Source organism: Vicia villosa, linkage group LG4 (genome assembly GCF_029867415.1).
Source record: "Vicia villosa cultivar HV-30 ecotype Madison, WI linkage group LG4, Vvil1.0, whole genome shotgun sequence".
Classification (NCBI taxonomy): Eukaryota; Viridiplantae; Streptophyta; class Magnoliopsida; order Fabales; family Fabaceae; genus Vicia; species Vicia villosa.
The window spans coordinates 17,220,452-17,242,846 of NC_081183.1; positions in this window are offsets into that span (position 1 = coordinate 17,220,452).

The following is a 22,395-nucleotide window of genomic DNA, read 5'->3' on the forward strand; positions in this document are numbered from 1 at the left end:
TGTTTTACATGTATGTTTTACAGCTCAAAGCTTTAAGAGGACTATCAATGGTGAAATTCTGGCACTTACACAACAGATGTCCTAACAACACACAATATCAAGACAGATGTTATAACATCTGCTGACTTACAACACAATTATGAAACTGGAAACTAAATGCAAAAAGATAAATAACACAATAAATGAGTATCTGAATATTCCAGATTCTCATATTTTCAATCAAATCTTTTAAGGATCAAAAACCAACCTGAACTGTCAAGATGTTCTGGTGTAGGATATCTCAATATCTGGCAGAACATCTGTTAAAATACATAACAACTGAACCTGTTATGATAGTAGGACAAAATGTTTCAACATCTTGCTCAACATTAGTTAAGACCCATGTTTTAGCAAAATCATGCCAATCACAAAAACCATGGAACTAACAAATGGAGTTGTGCAAAGTAAGAGTATACTTCCAAGTATACAATTTTTATGAAGTCTCAGGTCCAGGAATGTAGGATGATGGCAAATAACAATTACAGTGATCAAAGCAAATATTTTGAGAATATCTTAAGGTTTATAATTCTTAGTGATAAATTGAGTGAATATGTCTGTGATGGACTTATTCATTTCGTTGTTTATACCAACTCTCAAATCCAACAATGCGTAGAGAATGATACACCATAATGCGGTTGGTGTTTCCCTTTTAAGGGAAGTGTTTATCAAGATCTCTTGATAAAAGAAGTATACATTATTTTAAGGTAAAATAAATCGGATAACTCTTATTAAATACTTAAAATAGTGAATTTAAACTTTTCCTCATCTCTATAAACTATTTTACTACCAATTAACGTTATGCATGTGGTACCAATAAACAGTGAAAGTAATCCACCTGGCCGATCTAAGCCTCATCGAGATACGACCCTACCGACACAAATTCCACACAATGGGAATTATGTCCACCATTGATCCAAACATCACCGGGATCCGTCACCGAAATGCGTATGGATGAATGCACACATATAACATTCTAAAAACATTACTGATCCGATGCACCGCATCGTCTCACCATAACTCACCATTTTCATCACCGATAAAGTATGCACGTGTTGCACAATCATTCAATTATTTACGCATTCATCATGATAACCATAACAATAACCACGATTCATCTATCATCACACCGAAACATTGCCATACTCACACAATCACAAATATGCACAATATTTCATTTCACAAAGCAATTAAATAAATTTTTAAAATTAAGTCGAGCCACTGCCCATCCCACCAATTCATCATATAAAATATTTAATTTGCTTTACAACGCCCAAAACGGCACTAAGAACGGATATGCGGATCAAAAGTTATGATTTTTCAAAGTTTAGGAATTTTCTACACTACAGGGTCCGCTTAGCGACCTCTAGCGCGCTTATGCACCTGAAATTCAATAACCCCGCTTCAAGCGGCGTGTCACAGTAGCTATCTATGTTGGGACCTCTGCTTAGCGGACTGGCTCCGCTTAGCGAGCCCTTTTATTTTTTGAAAAACAATCAGCATCCGCTTAGCGAGCCAGGGGCCGCTTAGTGGACGTGCGATTATGCAGAGTTTCACCTCTGTAACAGACCTGCGATTCAACACATCCTTCAACCAAAATTCCTTCTAAACATCGATTAAAGGCATAACATTATCAAATACATCATCACACATCATCAAACATCGACAAAAACAGGTTTTCAATCAATAGTTCATGCAATTTCATCAATTACCCTAAACCTAACAATCCCAATATATCCAATTGAATCCAAGCATATCTTAATCAATTCTATCACCTATAATCACATAAGAGACACTAAAAGGAAGAGTCCCCCCTTACCTTGATTCAAAGTCTTGAAATCTCTCTTCCTCTTCTTCTCCTTTCTATGTTCTTTCACGTATTCAGCTTTTCTCCACTTTAGCTCTTTTTACTCTATTTCCCAAAATTCCTTGTTTTATGAAAAATAGAGAATAAGTTTAGTAAAAGGCCTAACCTATAGTACCTCATTTTTACTAAACATGACGCTTGGCCCATTAGAATTTTGTCACCATTTTCCAATACTTCAATTTAATTAATTAATTCCAAATAATTTATTAAATTCCAATTAAATTAATTTACAAAAATTATGGGGTGTTACAACTCTCCCCCACTAAAAGAGTTTTCGTCCTCATAAACATACCTCAAGTGAAGAGTTCCGGGTAGGAGCCCTTCATCTGACTCTCTAGTTCCCAAGTAACATTCCCATCTGTTGCTCCTCCCCAAGCTACTCTGATCAATGCTATCTCTTTACCACGTAACTGCTTCAACTTTCGGTCTTCGATCTTCATAGGCAATGCCTCATTGGTCGAATTGTCCTTCACTTGCACATCATCCACTTGGATCACATGAGACGGATCCACAATGTATTTCCTCAACTGAGACACATGAAATACATCATGCAAGTTTACAAGCGTCGGTGGTAAAGCAATACGATAAGCCACCTTTCCTACTCTTTCCGTAATCTGAAACAGACCAATAAAATGCGCCGTCAACTTTCTTGACTTCAGCGCTCGACCAACACCCGTCATAGGAGTCACTCTCAGAAACACATGATCTCCCTCTTGAAACTCAAGTGTCCTCTGTCTCTTATCATGATAGCTCTTCTGACGACTCTGAGAAGCGTTCATCTTCTTCTTAATCATCTTGATCTTTTATGTTGTCTCTTGAACAATCTCTGGTCCAATTATCGCACTCTCACCAGATTCATACCAACATAATGGCGTCCTACATCTTCTACCATACAAAGCTTCAAACGGATCCACACCAATGCTTGAATGAAAACTATTATTGTAGGTAAATTCAATCAACGGTAAAAAAACTATCCCACGCACCACCTTTTTCCAACACACAAGCACGCAACAAATCTTCCAACGATTGAATCGTCCTCTCCGTTTGACCATCGGTCTGCGGATGATAAGCAGAACTCATTTTCAACTTAGTACCCAATGCTTTCTGCAAACCTTCCTAGAATCTCGATGCAAACCTTGGATCTCTATCTGACATAATACTCGAAGGAATACCATGTAAACTCGCTATCTTCTCAACATACAATTGAGCTAACTTCTCCATCGAATAATCCATTCTCATCGGTATAAAGTGAACAGACTTCGTTAATATATCCATGATAACCCAAATAGCTTCACAATTCTTAATTGTCCTTGGCAACCCAGAAACAAAATCCATAGATATGCTGTCCCACTTCCATTTCAGAATGAACAACAGTTGCATAGCTCCATACGGCTTCTGATGTTCAATCTTTGACTTCTGGCAAGTCAAACAAGAATAAACAAATTCAGCAATCTCTTTCTTCATTCCAGGCCACCAAAATAACTTTTTCAAATCATGATACATCTTGGTAGCACCAGGATGAATACTCAACCCACTTCGGTGTCCTTCTTTAAGAATACTTTTCCGAAGTTCGGCAATATCAGGAACACAAACACGATCACCAAACCTCATTACACCATTCTCGTCAATCCTGAAATCACCTCCTTTTCCTTGGTTAATTAAGGTCAATCTATCAACCAACTCCACATCAACTTTCTGACCCTCTCTAATTTCATCAAGAACTCCACTTGTCAGCTTCAACATACCCAATTTAACACTAGTAGAAGTACCTTCACATACCAAACTTAAATCTCTGAATTGTTCAATCAAATCCAATTCCCTCACCATTAGCATAGACATATGTAAAGACTTCCTACTCATCGCCTCAGCAACAACGTTCGCTTTACCTGGATGGTAATTCAGCTTAAAATCATAATCTTTAAGAAATTCTAACCATCTCCTCTGCCTCATATTAAGCTCTTTCTGATCAAAGAGGTACTTCAGACTCTTGTGATTGCTAAACACTTTAAACCTCGAATCGTATAAATAGTGTCTCCATAATTTCAATACAAAGACTAACAGCTGCCAATTCTAAGTCATGAGTTGGATAATTCCTTTCATGCACTTTGAGTTGTCTCGACGCATAAGCCACAACCTGTTGATTCTGCATTAATACACCGCTTAATCCCATCAATGAAGCATCACAATAAATCACAAAAGATTCCGCCGGATTCGGTAAAATCAAGATCGGAGCACTAGTCAACCTCTTCTTTAACTCTTGGAACCCTTCTTCACACTTAGAATCCCAAATAAACGCTTGTCCCTTTCTAGTCAACGGTAATGCTAATTTCGAAAACCCTTCAATAAACTTCCTGTAGTAACCCGTAAGACCCAGAAAACTACGAATCTCTGACACAGACTTCAGCGCTTCCCACTGCGATACCGCTTCTACTTTTGTTGGATCTACGACATTGCCATTCTAGGAAATCACATGACCAAGAAAGCTTACTTCCTCTAACAAAACTCGCACTTTGACAACTTCGCATAAAGCTTCTTCTCTTTTAACAATTCTAATACCACTCTTAGATGTTCTGCATGCTCTTCTTCGTTCTTAGAATATACCAGAATATCATCTATAAACACCACTACGAATTTGTCGAGGTAAGGATGAAAAATCCTATTCATATACTCCATAAAAACACCAGGTACATTAGTTACTCCAAAAGGCATCACTGTATACTCATAATGACCATACCTCGTTCTGAATGTAGTCTTCTGGATATTGTCTATCTTCACATGAATCTAATGATACCCAGACCTCAAATTAATTTTACTAACTACACTTGCTCCAACCAGCTGATCCATCAAATCATCGATCCTCGGCAATGGATACCGATTCTTGATAGTAACCTTGTTCAGCTGCCTATAATCCATGCATAGTCTCATCGAACCCTCTTTCTTCTTTACCAACAACATCGGTGCACCCCATGGCGAAACGCTAGGATGAATAAATTCCTTTTCCAGCAGCTCTTCTAATTGACTCTTCAATTCAGCCAACTCAGATGCCGACATGCGATAAGGCGCCATCGATACAGGACTCGTTCCAAGAATTAATTCGATCGCAAACTCCATTTCCCTCTCAGGTGGCAACTCTCTAACATCTTCTAGAAAAACTTCTGGAAAGTCTCGTACTACCGATAATTCACTACTCACCGCTTTCCATTTCACTTCCATGGATGCAAATAATATGAACATTGCAGCCCCATCTTTAACCGCTTCATTTACCTGCTTAGTAGTCATCATCAAATCCTCAACACTACTCTCTTCAGGAAAGATCACCGTCTTCGCAAAATAATTAATATGGACCCGGTTGAATTCCAACCAGTTCATACCCAGAATGATATCAAGTTGTTCTAACAGAAGGCACACTAAGTCCATCCCAAACTTTCTACCAAAAATATCGGCCAGACAATTCAAACAAGCAGAAGAAGTAGTTACTGAACCCGACGGAGGAGTGTCAATAACCATACTACCATTAATATCAGATATTTCTAATCCCAATCGTTTAGCATAATCCAATGAAATGAACGAATGAGTCGCCCTAGTATCAATAATTTCAATTAGAGGTGTGTCATGGATAAAACACGTACCTTTAATCAATCGATCCCCTGGAGTAGTCTCTGACCCAGACAAAGCAAGGACCTTCCCACCATACTGATTCTTCTTTGGCTTAGTGCACCGTGGACTGATATGGCCTTCTTCGCCACAGTTGTAGCAAGTCATGGTCTTCATCCTATAATCAGAAGCAATATGACCCGCCTTACCACACTTGAAGCATTTCTTTTCCCACTCTTACACTCATTCCTTCTATGTCCAGTCTCACCACAGTTGTAGCATCTAACGAGAGCACTAGAATCTCCCCCACTAGGCTTCTTCCAATCACCAGCTTTCGTATTTCCTCTACCATATGGATTACCCCTGTCCATAGATTTCTTACCCTTCTTGTCAACTAACTAGCGAGAGTGTGATGACTTCAGCTTGAGGTTATCCTCTTCGAAGATCCTGCTACAGTCCACCAAATCGACAAATCGGTGAATCCTCTGATACCTGATACCTTGCTTAATCTCGTCCCGAAGACCATTCTCAAATTTGATACACTTTGAGAATTCACTAGCTTCATCATTATTGTAGTGAACGTAGTACTTTGCCAGCTCAACAAGTTTAAAAGCATACTTCGGCACCATTATATTACCTTGTGTCAGCTCCAAAAATTCAATTTCTTTTCTGCCCGAACATCTTCAGGGAAGTACCTCCTCAAAAACTCTCTTCTAAACACAGCCCAAGAAATAGCTACGCCATCAGCGTCTAGCTCAGCTCTAGTTGTCATCCACCAGTCATCAGCTTCTTCGGACAACATATGAGTACCATACCTCACTTTCAGGTTCTCAACACAATAATGACTCTGAAAATCCTCTCGATCTCCTTTAGCCACTTCTGAGCACCTTTGGGATCATGCGTGCCCTTGAACAACGGAGGATTGTTCCTTTGAAAATTCCCCAATTTCCTGTTAGCACCAATCCCAGCTCCATTTGCATTCCCTCCCAGCACACCAGCAATCATACCTAGAGCCTCAGCGATAACATCGTCGTTTCTCCCACCTCTTCCAGCCATTGTTCTGCTAATAACAAAACAATTCCATCAGCACCAAAAGTATCAATAGTGATAACTCGCACTAGTCGCATACAAGGGAAAACTGACACTAAGACTCTGGTCACAACGATCGACTATGCTCTGATACCACTATTGTAACACCCTTCTAAACCCCACGGAAACTCAATAATTAATCAGAGTAAAACATAAAAACAAGGATGCCACAATTAATTAAATCAATTAAACCAATTATAGTCATAAGTCATGCTTTAGTAGGAATGTTCTCCAATAACATTATTATGTTTATCACAGTGGAATAACAAAACATCTTCACAAAATAAATCCAACAGAGATAATCCAAACCGACCAAATAGAGTGTAACAAACTTAAACTCTAATTCTATCGTTCCCAGTGTTACAAGACCAGAGCATGACCGACACGACTTAAAATAACTGGATAAACTCTACGACTTATCCTCACCGAGTAATAAGCCTCTATTCTTCAATCTGAAAATGGTCAAAATGTAAGGGTGAATCTCATTCACAATTAATAAATATTATGCATTCATAAGCGACAAAACATCATAACATATCATTCACCCAATTTGCAATATATTCAGATTTTCAATTATCATTCATCAACCACAACAAATGTAACATCAAACATAACACTGAAATCAATTCAATCATTTTATAACACAGATGCATTTGACCAACTGACATTATGCATGTGGTACCAATAAACCGTGGAAATAATCCACCTGGCCGATCTAAGCCTCATCGAGATACGACCCTACCGTCAAAAATTCCACACATTGGGAATTATGTCCACCATTGATCCAAACATCACCGGGATCCATCACCGAAATGCGTATGGATGAATGCACACATATAACATACTAAAAACATAAATGATCCGATGCATCGCATCGTCTCACCATAACTCACCATTTTCGTCACCGATAAAGTATGCACATGTTGCATAATCATTCAATTATTTACGCATTCATCACGATAACCATAACAATAACCACAATTCATCTATCATCACGCCGAAACATTGCCATACGCACACAATCACACATATGCACAATATTTCATTTCACAAAGTAATTAAATCAATTTTTAAAATTAAGTCGAGCCACTGCCCATCCCACCAATTCATTATATAAAATATTTAATTTGCTTTACAACGCCTAAAATGGCACTAAGAACGGATATACGGATCAAAAGTTATGATTTTTCAAAGTGTAGGAATTTTCTGCACTACAGGGTCCGCTTAGCGACCTCTAGCGCGCTTATGCACCTAAAATTCAATAACCCCGCTTGAAGCGGCGTGTCACAGTATCTATCTACGTTGGGACATCCGCTTAACGGACTGGCTCCGCTTATCGAGCCCTTTTATTTTTTGAAAAACAATCAGCATCCGCTTAGCGAGCTAGGGGCCGCTTAGCGGACGCGCGATTATGTAGAGTTTCACCTCTGTGAAAGACCTGCGATTCAACACATCCTTCATTCAAAATCCCTTTTAAACATCGATTAAAGGCATAACATTATCAGATACATCATCACACATCATCAAACATCGACAAAAACGGGTTTTCAATCAATAGTTCATGCAATTTCATCAATTACCCTAAACCTAACAATCCCAATATATCCAATTGAATCCAATCATATCTTAATCAATTCTATCACCTATAATCACATAAGAGACACTAAAAGGAAGAGTCCCCCCTTACCTTGATTCAAAGTCTTGTAATCTCTCTTCCTCTTCTTCTCCTTTCTCTGTTCTTTCACGTATTCAGCTTTTCTCCACTTTAGCTCTTTTTACTCTATTTCCCAAAATTCCTTGTTTTATGAAAAATAGAGAATAAGTTTAGTAAAAGGCCTAACCTATAGCACCCCCTTTTTACTAAACACGACGCTTGGCCCATTAACATTTTGTCACCATTTTCCAACACTTCAATTTAATTAATTAATTCCAAATAATAAATTAAATTCCAATTAAATTAATTTACTAAATTATGGGGTGTTACATATATCGTCGAATGAGGTGTAATCGTTGAGTTTGAATGTATGCCCAGGTGTTGTGCCATCGGAGTAGGAGACACTTGCGACATACCAACGGATGTTGATCTCATATTGAGACATTTTTGTGTGTTGTGTGAAATACAACATAAGAAACCCCAAATTTATAGAAAATCTAGGTGAATATGGACCACTCATGTTCTGTCACAGAATTTTCCATAGCTATATCCACATAAAGAATCTAGATATTTTGATTTCGTATGTATATCTACGAAAAATACTCATAGGCTGCAAATTAAGAACCTTCAGTAGATACATCTATGGAACTTTCGCTGTTACAATTTTTCAGCAGAATAGAATAATAAGGATATATTGAAATGATAAAAATGATTATATTGCAAGATTAAACAATGACTATTACACTTCCAAAATTCAAAACAAATCAAAAGAACCGTCGCCGGCTAAATCTATTGGTGGTTCCATCTTTGACTTTTCCGCATTCAGCTCCTTTTCAATGTTGTTCAATCTTTCGAATTTGTGTATCCTATCAACAAAGAGATCCGGCCATGTCTCGATATTTGTGGTAGAATGAGTTGACCATTCTGGTGACGTAGGTGGTATGAGGCATCCCGGTTTCAAGTAAACTTGTAGAAAATGAATTGATTTTGCAAGCCATCAAATCCACATGATGCAATCATTTAGATTTATAGGTGTTGCAGAGCAGGAAAAAGGTTTTCGAAAATGTGTATCGGATCAAGTCAATGCACACCCTATCATATGCACACCCAATAAGATGCCCCATTCCGAGAATCTCATCCATTTTGACATTGGTGCGTGATCGTACAACCAAGGAACACAAGATTCGTAAACTGCTTTAATTTTATCTTTCTCTCCATATAACTGCGTGAACGAGTCTTTATGCGTCTTCAACCTTGGATAAGTTGATGACGGACAAGCGTATGAATATGACTATCCTCTCTCTTACCAAGCAAATCTGAGACGGCCTGGTAACTGCAATTACCCTCCCTCAACATTGACGATACGCTCGATGTATTTGTGCATAAAAACCGGCATCTCGTCGATGAATGGAATTTTCGGTGGAATAGGTGTCGGAGGTGGTTTGCTTATGCGAGCTCCTTTGATGGAACTTTTTTGATATTTAGGAGTCTGTGAGTCGGGAAATTTTTTATCAACGTGCTCACAATAAGAAGGAGACCGTGTAGTGGAGTTTTCATTCAGTGTAAGATTATGTTTCTTCGGAGCACACTTTGTCTTTACCGGTTGAGAAGGAGGTTTCATGTCGTTTGTTTCAGGATATTCAATCTTCCCCAATTTTTCTTTGATGTGGAGTTTCATGTTGTCATCGGCCTTCGAAAACCTCTCTTGTATCGCTTCCAATTCAGTAAATATAGAGATATTTGGTTTTTACCTCCTTCCATGCAACCATCATCATCAAAACTAAGTCTTTTCCTATGAAGGCTAACTTCGTCCATTCTTATTAGCTCACCTCGTTTCATCTTTTTAGCAATAACACAAGCACACGGAAGTCCATATGTTTTAGAAATAGTGCAACCATATTTTGCGCTATCGGAACCTATAGTTTCACCTCGTCTGTCCTCGTGAAAAATATGGTTCATCCCGGGCCGAGACCTATTGCCGATTAATTGAGAATAAATAATGTTGTCCTTAAATCGATGTTCTAACACTGTAATGCTCCGACCAAATATGGTTTGTATCTCATTATGTATGTTTTTAATCATGAGATTTACGGAGTCTCAATCTCAACACAAGTCACCCTTGCTATTAACCAACCAATTTTTCAAACTAGAATGTGTCAACTCAACTCTGTTGGTGGTTGTATTCGCATGGTGCCAGACATCATCAATCCACGCACAAACAAACTTCTCCTTCACCTTATCAAGAATGGTGCTTTCAACATATTTCAATAAATCAGGATACTTTTCACACACTTTCCGAAATTGAATGACGAAATCGACATATAATTATTTTGTCGAAGAATTTAAAATATGATTCTATGCATTCATTATTTGTTCAAACAATCACACCGGGCTTTACCAATTTTCCACCTTCGGACTCTACTTGTTTCGCCCCTACCGCAGGTTTAACCTTACTTCTTACATTACACATTATGTGATATTGACAAAGTAATGCATTAGAAGAGGGAAATACCTTTGCTACCACATTCATCAACGCGGTATCACAGTCCATAACAACCGCCTTAGGCATCTCGACTTGGTCTTTTAAAAGTGACTGACACACCTCTAATGCTCATGTAAAATTATCTTATTTTTCACACTCTAAAAACGCAAAACCAACGACGTATGTCTTCTCGGTAGATGTAACACCAACTATCTCAAAAAATGGTAGTATATACTTATTGGTATTGTAGGTAGAATCGGGAATGAGCACTATCGAGAACGTGTTGAACAACTTTATAGAATCCAGGTGAGTCCAAAAAATATCTCGGACCGTAACTCCATCGTCGCAAGTTCTCTATTGGGATACGTAACTGTTATCATCCAACAATTTTAACAGTTGTTACATCTCACTTCTATCTCCTCTAATCGCCTTGTTATTGCGGTACCAGATGTTATACACTTGCCTTATATTTGATACATTGTGGGGTCCTTCCGTTTCAATGTGGCAAGTATATTTTCGGTTGGACAAGATTCAAGGAAATGTCACTAATACATGTCTTCTCTTCCGGTTTGAGCCGACATAAACTAGGATGACCTTGTAACTTTGATCACAATTCATGGTTATGAAAACCACAAATAACACTAAATTTCCACTTCTTGCTAGCCAACATATAACCACGGATTTTAAATGGACACTCACATTTTTTACTACTCGTTTCGTCTCTTTTAAACTTCCGTAGAGGAGTATGGTATTTTCCGCTACTTTCGCACAACATTGTTATGAAAGCATTCCTTCTTTCCGAACCATTATCCGATATTCCTATTACCACACCAAAACCAAGCCTAGTTGCATTTCTACGAATCCATGTGAGCATGCTATCATGATCATCATACTCTTGTTTGTTATTAAAGTCACCGCCGGCATCTATCGCCTTTACGACAACCCCTTGAATATTCGGAGAAATATCGTTTGTAGAAACTAATTCTTTTGAGATATTATTGGGGTGCACCATACCTATTTGTAAACAATAACAAAAATAACACAAAATTACAAAACTGATGTAAAAAAACAACATAAACATGTTCCGTAGATGTACCTACGGAACATGTTCATCTTCAACACGTTCCGGAGCTGTACCTACAGAAGCAACGTTACATTTTTTTACAAAAAATTGATGATTAATGTGAGCAATGTAATGGAAAAAGACGATTAATGGGGGAGTGATCATGCTAGTTTAAAGTATATCAGATAGTTCCAGAGGTACGTCTACGGAATACTCTGGCGCTAAGACGTTCCGTAGATGTAGCTACGGAAAAACCCCTAAACTGAATTAATTTGAAGTTTTTCTAACGTTTTCTAGTTTAAAATACTTCCGTAAATGTAGCTCCGGAAAAAATTAAATTTTGACAAAAAAAAGGTACTTCCTAATATAAATCTCCAAAATCAGGGAGCATAAATAAAAATTCGCCAAATACTTAAAAGTATCAAGGAATGGGTTGAGATATTCTCTACGAACAATGTCTTCAAAAATTGTTTGGAATTTCATGAATTTGATCAACAGACTGAAAATGACAATTTACAGAAGGAATGGTCCTCATTGGTGGATCAAAATTCAGTGGTGCATTAAGAATTAAGAATAATTTCATTCAGAATCTCGAGTGATATGAACCTAAACATCTATTATTACTTTTTGAACACATCAATTAACATGTTTTTTTATACACTTTGTAAATTAAATTAGGCTCTATTCGGCAAAACAATCAATTTATGCTTAATCTTTTAAAAAAAATTTAACTGAGTCAGATTAATCTTTCTCTTAATATTTTTTAAATTAATTTTTTATTTTCTATTTTTAAAATATTGACTGTCATATATATTATTTATATCACATGTATTATTTACAAAATAAAAGTAAGAGATATTTAGGTTCTTATATTATTTTTTAAGAATAATTTAGTCCCCATAAATTTAAAAATATAATAATAAAAAATTAAACAATATTTCTAAATAAAAAATTCGTACTTCTATTTTAAAATTTTAAGGGATCATATTGACACCATTTAACTTTTTTCATATTTCCTCTTTTTTGGAAATATTTATTTTAGTATAGGTAAACCAATAAAATAATAAAACAAAAAAATTTGATAATTTAAAGAGAGTATTAGAAAAATATTGAGAAAAAATGGTTTATTAAAATTATAATCTACACTAAATATTCTAGTTTATTTTCCTAATTTCCCAAAAAATATCTATATACTCTGCGTCAATACGATAAATTTAAATGGATAACTATTTCATTTACTTTTATTTAGTTTCTTTAATCATATTTCCATGTATATATTAATTTAAATATCTTGAATTTGATCACTTTCTTTATAATTATTTTTTATTTTTAGCTATCTTGAACTTACAGTATTTTTAATATATTTAATCAATGAATGAATATTTTTGAAAATATTTCATTACATCTCTTAATTTTCTCAATTATCTGACAAAATTTCAATTATGTCTCATGCTTCCGTAGATACATATTTGAAAGCAGTTTTTTTTAAAGAAGGTTAGTTTTTTTCGGAATACATCTACGGAAGCGTTAAAAACACAATAAATGTTGAGAAAATTCAAATTATTTCAGTTAAGCAAATCATCCGTAAGTACATCTATGGAAGATGTTAAAAATAGAGTATTCTGTAGATGTACCTACAGAACATTCTGCTATATATTAAATTATCTGCATTTCACTCATAAACTCCAATTTTTTTAAACAAAAATAGAACATCAAATTATAGTACATTAAAGTAATGCAATTTAAAGGCAACAGAGAATAATACACCAAAATAATACATCGTATAAATTATCGGCTATAATGTCAAATACATAATCAAAATAAAAGTACATAAATGAAATAAAAATAGAGACATCGAAAAAATCATAGGCATCACTACTGTGAGTGAGTCATTGTTCACATACTTGGAAAAATCAATTTTCACCCAATAATCATCTATTCTACACATCAAATATTTCCTACATTGTCTCTAAACTATGTTTTTAAAAGTAACTAATGATTTCTACACATAAAAATCTACTCAAACTTTATTACGGTAAATACTCTAAAATAACTCGAAAACTCAAAAATTTACTCATTAAATTGAATTTTGAAGTTGTTGGAATGTGTTGATCGCTGATATTGACGTTATCGGCCGAACTCGGGAGAAAAAATAGCTTTGGTGGAAGTTTGACTTTTGGGTTGAGAGAGTTTGGAAGTTGGAGAAGATGAAAAGTGAAGAATGAGGGAGGAGAAGAGTCTGACCTGAATATAACATCAAATGCTTCCGTTGATACATCTCAAAAAGTTTTCCGTAGGTACATCTACGGAATAAAACAACTTTAAACAAAAAAAAATGCTTTCAGATGTACATCTACAAAAGCATAGAACGTTTTAGGTAACTCGTATGGTGCATAACAGACACATGGTATTGGGTAAGACATTTTCATATTTTTTTAATCAAAAAGAAAAAAAAACGTTTTTAGTAATTATTTTGTTTTAAAATTCTTTGAGAAAAAAATCTTATCATTGAGTGAGTTGATTTGAATTTGACAAATTGATTTGAGCTCAATATTATGATAGGTCAAGCATGGGTACAAAAACAACATGGCGGGTACCACACGGATCTTTTGATTTGATGGAGTTTTTCTTTTGTCGTCAATTATTTGTTGCCAATAAAACAAGTAATTTCAATGAAGATGATTGTGGATTGATTTTGATTTCTTTTGTTATTTATGTTTCTAGTGGTCCCTGTTTGTTTTTCTCTTTAGATGATTCTTTGGGTCCATCTTCAGGTGAATAATGTATACATTATTGCAAACTTGTGACATGTAGTGGATACATGATTGTACTATATTACTTACTTTTTATGTATTATTTTTGTATGAAATCTTGCAAACTTGCTTATAGAGTTTGATGTTGTAGCCTAGGCAGTGATGAGTGAAAGTGTTGAAAAAAAAGTGTCTTATAATATTGAGAAGGGTGTTTAAAAGGAGTTGAAATTGATTCATGTTGATGGTCTTTACTTGTATTTGTACTTTAATTTGTTTTGTTTAAAAATACATTTTATCACGTACGAAATGAATTATGTGCCTTATTGATACTTGTTGCCCCTCTTTGTATTGGATAAATATAGTTTTCTGGTTTAGGTTGTGAATTCTTGTAATGAGTTGAAATTGATACACGTTGATGGTCTTTACTTGTATTTGTGAATTCTTAAGTTATGATTGTTTTTTTTTACGTATGGATTTGATTAACCAAGAGTACTAGGGGTACTCAATTTTAAATATAAAATGAGGGGAACTCGAACTAAGGAAAATTACCTATTAATTGAAACTTAATTTAAAAAATGCACTGATGCTTTGCAGAACTCATAAAAATCACATTTGTCATAAATAATTTCAGCATGGAAAGACCACTTACAATACAAGCTAAAGTCTTAATACCCCAAACCATATCAGAAACACTCCATTGATCGTTTCTAAAAATTACTGCATCCCTTTTAATCCACAGGCTCCAACAAACAGCAAACCACATAACCCCTTATAAACCCTTATTAACCTTCTTCATTGTGAAACCTGCCTGCGCGTGAAGGAAACTCTTCCACACAATGTCCTCTTTGCCCAAATCCACCTTGATCCAATATGAAATTATCCCCCATATCTCTTTTGCAGAAGTACACAAAAAGATAATATGATCAAGAGATTCGTCCTCATTCTTACAGAAAACGCAATGCAATTCAGATCGAGACGAAAAAATACCTTTAACCGACAATTGATTCTTTGTCTGTAATTTGTTGATAATACATCTTCCAGCAAAGGCTTTGATTCTAAAAGGAATCGAAGATTTCCACATAATGGCAGCCGCCTTTTGATGCCTTCTCTCGTAAATTGGCTGTAATTTAAATTCTACCAGATAACTGTAATAGGATTTAAATGAATTTCCTTACTCAATATTTGGTTTCCACAATATAACATCCCCCTCATCTTTGTTAGGAACCACCTGCAGCAGTAAGTTCTTAAGGATCTGCAACTTACTCCTTAAAGCCGAACCTGCCTCGATTTGGACCCAAAAATCACCCCACTCCCTGTTGTTGTTGACCCACCTCCCCATTTCCTCCACTACTTATGATTTAAGTGCAGAAGGCGCAAATAAATCCAGGAGCTCAGTTTTAAAATTCATTTCACCGCACCAGACCGAATGCCAAAACAAAATATCATTTCCCTACCATAAACAAAAACTGCATCTAGCCACAAAATCTCCCTCCATATTCCTTTTTTCCATTCCAACTATATCCTTCCACCATGAAGACGTGGTTCTATTTGTTAAATCTGAGTTTGCATCAACAACCCGCAACTTCTAGTTCCCACACCTCGCACTCAGAATTTTAAACCAAAGAGAATCCTTACCTTGCAATATTCTCCATCTCCACTTTAATAACAATTCTACGTTGAATTCTTCCACCAATTTCAACTCTAAACCACCTTTCTCTAATGGCCGGCAAACCGTCTCCCATTTCATTCAATGGATTTTATTCCTATATTCAACTCCACCCATAAGAAGTTGCTTTGAATGCTAGCAATTTGTTTACAAACCTGCACCGGAGCTCTATAAAACGACATGAAGAAAATGTACAAACTACTCAGAACCGATTTTAGCAAAATAATTCTTCCTCCATTCCCTTCCAAGTAGATAGTCTAGCCTTCAGCCTACCCACCAAAGGCGACCAGAATGATACTCTCTTCGGGTTGGAGCCGATAGGAATCCCGAGGGAAGTAAAGGCTTTATCCTTTATCCTACAAGATAAGGAACTATCAGCATCCCTCAAAGGTTAGTATTTATATTAATACCAATTAGACGAATCTTGTGATAATTTACTCCAAGACCCGAAACCAGTTCGAACCCTCTGAGCACCGTTTTCAAGGACCAAACGTGCTTCCAACCTCCATCCCCAACCAGAAGTGTATCGTCTGCATACTGAAGAATATCTGCCTTGCAAGCACCCTTCATATTTAGTCCTTTGAAGTCTTGCACTTCAGATGCTTTGTACACTAGGCCTCTTAATCCTTCTGCTACCAAAACAAATAAGAAAGGGCATAAGGGACCCCCCTGATTGTTTTTCTTGTTGTTCTTGCTACTATTGTTGTTCTACTAGTGCATTTTTATTTTATTAAAAAGCATACATCAACGGTTAATTAATACAACCATGGTTGTAAGTAGCGTGCTATCCAGTTTACTACCACAAACAACAGGCCGTGATTGTAAATAATCCACTTACAACCACACCCTACTTGACAAGAGTTATTCAACCGTTATTATAGATCTTTCATAACCATTGTTATATGTGTTTTTCGTAGTAGTGATGGTAAAATCTCATAGGTTATTGGTTAGATCGGTATAAAACCAGTGTTATGTTCGAGATCTCATTCTGGTGTCAAAAGCTCATAAAATTTGTTTAGAAGCTTGAATACTAACAACTTCAAGGTTCTTGTGGAAAGAATACTAGCAACTTCAATTCATCATTTGAAAGTTAGTCATAAACTTTATTTTTCTTGTATAAGGGGGTTCGAGAGTATTACCTACTAAAAACTCTCAAATTTAATTGGATACTCTCCCGATCAATTCATCATTTGAAATTTTTTTCTAAATCAAATATTTATAAAACTCACGATTCTTCTCTTGTATGAAATCATGCAACAATTTATACGGTTTTAAAAAATCACATCTGTACGGCTCACTTTATTCCAAAAGTGATTTTAATGTAAAAATAGCTTTAAAAATATCTATCACGAAGATCAAAACTAAATAGTTAAATATATATAATTTTTTATTAAAACTTTTATTTGAATAACTAACTAAATTGACCACCTTTATAATATTTAATCATTTAAATTAAATAAAAATTTAAAAATTAAAGGAAAAAAATATGTATTTAACTACAGGCAGATAATAGCCAATTAGCCATGAGGTGTGACAACAGGGAAACATGGGATGGTAATAAAACACATAACTAATAATTATAGGATAGGTCGGACCTCTTTGTATATGAATAATAATTATAGGGACCATTGACTTTATCTTTAATTTTATTTTAATAGGGTAAGTTGGACACTTTTAAATATGAATATCATTTCATTTTTAAGAAGAAAAGTATAGTATTAGTTTAAATAAAGTGATCTCTGAAACCGCCAAGGGTCGTTTATGAGTAGCCTTGCCTTGTCGGTGTTAAATATCTTATTACATGAAATAAACATGCGAAATAATATAGGTCAATGGTTCAATCTATACATGTTTAAGTAGTTCTGCTAGGGTTTGTTCTTCTTCTCCCTTTGAGAAGCCTTGTTCTCTTTCTTTTTCCTGGAATTTTTGGTCCGATCTATCGTTGACTACAGAGTATGGGGAGTCCTAATCTCGACAATCTATCGTTACACGAGGATGGTGATGAAGGAGGTTTTTGCTTTGATGTGGCGGAGGATGGAGAGGCCGCAAGTGATTTACGACTATGTCTTGTAGGAAGATTCCTATGTGATAAGCCGATCCATGTTATGTCTATGAAGAAAAGAGTGGCAGACATGTGGCGTCCGGTCAAAGGGGTCACCATCAAGAAAGCTTTGGAGGGATTATTTTTGTTTCAATTTTCTCACAAGTTAGATATGGAGGCAGCGCTGAAGGGAGGTCCGTGGGCTTTTGGAAGTCACTTACTGATCATTGACAAAGTGCAAATTGGAGTTCAGCTTGAGAACATCCCGCTTTTTCATGTCGAGTTCTGGATACAGATTCATAACCTTCCGGCGGGGTTGATGTTGGAGAAAGTGGGAAAAACAATTGCTAACTATATCGGTACATTTGTTGAATATGACAAGAACAATAATTCGAGCTTTTGGAGGCAGTATATGAGGCTGAGAGTTAAGGTGGATGTCCGACAACCTTTGAAGAAAAATACTAGGGTGAAAAACAAGGGCGGCGAGTGGTGTACGGTTACGTTTAAATATGAAAATTTGAGTCTATTCTGCTTTGTATGTGGAATATTGGGTCATTCGGAACAGAGGTGTGAAGTCCGATTCGCTATGGAGGAAGATAATGGAGTAAGGGGATGGTCTAATGAGCTTAGAGTGGAGAATAGGAGATATGCTTCTAATTCAAACTCAAGATGGCTGAAGGAGGAGGGAGATGGTAGTGGTGGTACACAATTTCAGCCACACAGCACTCCGGCGGGTGCTTCTCACGCGCATCACCATGCAGATGACGTAGGAAAGGATCTGGATGGGGCCCCACATGCGTTGACCATTCATGGACAGACAGCTGCTGAAATCAAGGCGATGACCGTTTCTATGGTTCAAAATCATATTTCGTCATCATTGCCAATAAAGACCATTAATGTTGAAAACACTGGTCAATCAAATGTGGCACTTATTACTGATGGAATCTTTGCAGACAATAAAACAATTCAATCATGGGAATTAAATGGTGTTGTCTCCCCACCTCACAAACCTACCTTGGCCGTTCCAGCTTGGCTGGCCCACCCGAGTCCATCTTTTAGCCAATCAGAAAACAAGTTTAATTTTTTATCCAAACCAATACTTAGCCCAAATGTCCAAAAAAAACCAACCCATGCAGACTCGTTCCCCCATTTTCCTACTGTTAACGTGAACCTAAAAAATAAAGGTACTATCCAATCTCAAAAACCTGGTTCTTTAGCCCCTAAACCCCACAAGTTTAAACCGAAAAATACCAGTTCCAGCCATGACAGTAATAGCCAAAAAAACCAGAAAATTATCTTCACCTCAATTCAACCCACTGTCCTTACTACAAGCAACACCACCAATCAGTCCCATATTGATGAAGCTGCGGATGAACAGTTTGAAGGGCCAATGGAGCGAAAGCGGCGTAGGGAAATAATTCCGCACAGTGATGGAGAGAATGTAGGAGCGACACAGTCTTTTTTATCGGCAAGTCCTGGCGGTCAGGACTGCCGGGACAAATGAAGATTCTCAGCTGGAATTGCCGGGGCTTGAGCAACCCGAGAGCAATTCCGAACCTGCGACAACTTGCTCAATCGCACCATCCAGATGTCATGTTCCTATCCGAAACATTGGCGAATAAGCATAAGTTGGAGAGTGTCCGTGTGCTCTTGAAATATGACTCTTGTTTGGCTGTTGACGTTATCGGTAGAAGCGGTGGTTTGGCGGTGTTATGGAAGAATACAGTGAAGTGTAGTGTTGTGAATTTTTCTAGGAACTTTATTAACCTTGTGGTCCAAGACGATTCGAAAGGTGAATGGCGTCTCACGTGTTACTATGGTTTTCCGGAGAGAAGTCGAAGAAGGGAAGCGTGGGATATGTTACGTAATCTTAGTTGTATGGCCGATATTCCTTGGTGTGTTATCGGCGATTTCAATGATTTACTCTCTCAAGAAGACAAAGTGGGTATTCATCAACATCCGAACTGGTTATGTGCTGGATTTCGAGAAGCAGTTAGTGACTGCAACCTCAAAGACATCCCTCTCGAGGGTCATCAGTTCACATGGATTAAAAGCAGGGGTACTGAGCATGCGATCGAAGAGCGTTTAGACCGTGCACTAGTGACACAGGAGTGGCTGGATGTCTTTCCAGACGCAAAACTTGTCAACTTGTTAGCTTCTCATTCTGACCACAGTCCCATCCTTTTGCAGTGTGAGCCGGTTCGGCGTAATCGTCGTTCCAACTATTTCTTTAAGTTTGAGAATGCATGGCTACAAGAAGAGGACTTGGTAGAAGTTGTTAATAAAGGGTGGAAATTGGATGTTAGTGGAGATGTTATGCAGCAAATTCGTAACTGTGCATCAGAACTCTCTCATTGGAACAAGCTGAAGTACAAGCAAAAGCATAGTAATATGACAGTGCACATGGCAGCTATGGAAGCTGCCCGTCTGGTTAATGATACAGCTGCTGCGAGGTCTTTTCTCGATGCGCAGCGAGAGTATAATAAGATTCTGCTTCGTGAGGAAATTTTCTGGAAGCAGCGGTCAAAAATGCATTGGTTACGGCATGGCGATTCGAATTCTAAATTCTTTCATAGGTCTGCCACGGTTAGAAAGAAGTTCAATCAAATTGATATGTTACTAGATGATGAAGGTACTGTGGTTCAGGGACAAGAGGGTTTGTGTAATGTGGCCAAGTCTTACTTTGTGAAGTTGTTTGAGGAAAAGCGTGGTTGTTATGATTCGGTGTTGAATTGTATACAACCGGTTATATTGCAGGCTGATAATGATAATCTGATTTCCTTAATTTCTAAAGCGGAATTGTATGAGGCTCTTCTCCAAATGCATCCTGATAAATCCCCGGGTCCCGATGGTTTCAATCCGGCCTTTTATCAGAACTTTTGGGAATTATGTGGGGATGATATTTTCCTGGCAGCGGTCACTTGGTTGGATAGAGGTTTTTTTCCGGCAGAGTTGAATGAAACAAATATTTGTCTTATTCCCAAATGTGCTAAGCCTAAAGATATGAAGGAGCTTCGTCCCATCTCTCTATGTAACGTAGTCTATAAGATTATAGCTAAGGTTTTGGCCAACCGTTTGAAAATTGTTCTTGATAAGTGTGTTTCAGAGGAGCAATCGGCTTTTATTGAAGGTCGTTCTATTATGGACAATGCTATGGTGGCTACGGAGATCATTCACGCCCTTAAGAGGAAAACTAGTGGTAGCATAGCCCACCTGGCTCTTAAAATTGATATCAGCAAAGCTTATGATAGAGTTGACTGGGGTTTTCTTAGAGGCATCCTCCTTTGTATGGGATTTCATGAGAAATGGATTCATTGGCTTATGATGTGTGTGACTTCGGTTCATTATTCTGTTATTGTTAACTCTTATAGAGTTGGACCCATTATTCCAGGAAGAGGCCTGAGACAAGGAGATCCCTTGTCGCCATACCTTTTCATTCTTGTTTCTGAAGGACTTTCGGCTCTTATTAGAGGCGCCGTTTCTCGTGGTGATCTTCATGGGGCACAGATATGCAGGGGGGCACCTAGTGTGTCCCACTTGCTTTTTGCTGACGACTGTTTTTTATTTTGCAGGGCTAATCTCGTGGAGGTGACTAATCTGATGGGGATCCTTAATATTTATGCTGAGGCAACTGGTCAGGAGATAAATTTGTCAAAATCTGAGGTTTATTTTAGTCGTAATATTAGTAGGCCAGCACAGGAGGATTTAGCCAAACTAATGGGGGTGAGATTTGTTTTGGGCACAGGAACCTATTTGGGATTACCTTCCTTGATTGGTAGGAGTAAGAAGGCGACTTTCTCCTTTCTCAAAGATAGAATTTGGAAAAAAATTAACTCGTGGAGCGGAAGATCGTTATCTAGAGCGGGGAAAGAAATTATGATCAAATCTGTGCTCCAGTCGATCCCGGCCTATATTATGAGTCTTTATGTGATCCCGGATGGTGTGGTTAAGGATATTGAAAAAATGCTGAATTCTTTTTGGTGGGGTGGTGGTCATCACAACAAAGGTATTAGGTGGATGTCTTGGGAGAGGATGACTAGTTTGAAAAGCGAATGAGGGATGGGTTTTAGGGATTTCAAAGCGTTTAATTTGGCTATGATTGCAAAACAAGGGTGGAACTTTTTGTCGAAACCAAATTCTCTTGTGGCTA